Raw genomic sequence first — 2,187 nt, forward strand, 5'->3', positions numbered from 1 at the left:
GGTGGGGGGGCTCAGGGAACGGCGCCTTAAGGTCTGGGGGGAGGGGGGTAGGGACTCGGGGCACGGTGCCTCGAGGTCCGGGTAGGAGAACTTCTTATGCGATTCTAGACTGTTTTACTAAGACCTTAACATTAGCTTATCCCGATATACCTCGATTAAAGTGGAATGATATTCTAAGTATGTGTGCAACGAGAGTGATATCTTTTATTCGTGATCATTACATGATGGAAAAGGGTTTCTTGTCATATTTGTCTCATGTTTGTGATTATCTTACCAAGGGTCTGTCTTCTTCAGAGACCACGAGAGTGGTAAGAGAGTTCGTAGATGTGTTTTCTATAGATTTCAAGTGTTTCACCATATCGTGATATTGACTTTGTTTTAAAAGTTTCACTAGTTTTCAATATTCTTCCTTCAAATTTACTTGACTACTTGTTTTGTTGTGTGGTTTAGATAAATTCACAAAGTGTAACATAAACAATCAAATAATTGTATATTGCAACATCAACAATGATAATGCAAGGGTGTTTATATATATACACCACTAATCTTATTTGAACTGAATTTAAATACATCCAAACAACTTATGTGACCAATAAGAATTAATGAAAGCGCGTAAATATTAAAAATTAAAATTATAGAGAAATATGACCGAGTCTCCCTTTTTCAGCTAATAAGTCTTCTTCTTTTCTTCTTCCTCACATTCCAACTCCCTGCCGCCCTTCGCCTCACATTCTTCTTCCTCACACCCATCATCCCCGTTGCCCTCATCCACTACCTTCTTCTTGTTTAAACCCCTACCTTCTTTCTCCTTCTTCGAAATTCTTCACCCTTACCCCCTTTCTCTTTCTTCTTTAAACCCACCCTTTTTTTGCTTCTTTGAATTTTGTTGCCCCTCAGCCACCATCTTTCTCACTCATTTCTTCTTTGAACTCTGTCACCTTCTATGTTCTTTTTTTGAAATATCATCATCGTCATCCGTATGTTTTTACAATTAATAAATGATAGGAGGTTGTAATGAATAGGGAACAAATAAAGAAACTAAAAATTAACAAGGATCAACTAATAAAAACATTGACTCTAAAAGTTAATGCCTACAATTTTCTTTGAGATTACTAATTATGGCAATACTAATATGTTGATTAGGATGAACTTGATTTTTTTAATTAAAGATCTGCAATACCTTCATCTCAAATTAAACTTAGTTGTTATTTTTATTTATTTTGATCATATGTTTTAAAATTTGAATGTTTTTTTTTTTGTGAAAATGATTTTGAGAACCTTGGGTCAATCTTTCAAGGGTGAAGTTTGATTTTTTTTGAGATTTTTTTTATTTTATAATTTTGGACTAATCCTCATTTTTTTATATTTATTTTTCTTTTTAAAATTGTGAATATTTAAAAAGAAACAAAAATGAATTAAAAATTCAAATTTTAAATATTTTTATCGTGGATGTGACGTGTTAATGACGTGGTGTTGATCTGTCGATGAAATAACGTGTGTGGAATGTGTTTGCCATTGTGAGACTAGTATATATTGTAATCTTAGGGTGATATTGAATTTATGTGAAGTAAAATTAGGGGGTAAATAAATGTTTGTGTAGTTAAAGTGCTAAAGTAAATTTTGCCACCAAATTGAAAGGGAATTTGATGTATTTACTCTTTCAAAATCAAAGACAAATTTAGCTAGTGACCTATCCATTCATAAGAAAAATAATTAACATCAACAATTGATATTTGAAAATGTTCACAAATCACAAAGGTAACATGAAAACTACCAAATGATTGTTTATCGCAATATCAACAATGATAATAATACAAATTATATAATTAATTTGTTCTCAATAATATATCAAATATCTGTGACCATATATAATTTCAAAATTAAAAACAAAACTAGCTAGTGATTTATCCATTTATAAGAAAAATAAATGCATCTTTAAACTTACTAGAGAAATAATTGGCATATGACACAAGTATCCCCCGAGACTATAACCGAAATTTCAGAGACACACCGTAACTAAACTTAGGTCCTATTATCACCCCGAACCCATTTTTAAAATAATTTTGTACACCTTTTTGGCTTAGGTTGCATCCAAACATCTCCCCACGCCTCAACTACGTGGAGTCACGTAAGCCAAAAGGGGTATAAAATTACAAAAAAATGAGTTCGGGGAGGGGGGGGGGGGGT

Source organism: Solanum tuberosum, unplaced genomic scaffold (assembly GCF_000226075.1).
Source record: "Solanum tuberosum cultivar DM 1-3 516 R44 unplaced genomic scaffold, SolTub_3.0 scf00487, whole genome shotgun sequence".
NCBI lineage: Eukaryota > Viridiplantae > Streptophyta > Magnoliopsida > Solanales > Solanaceae > Solanum > Solanum tuberosum.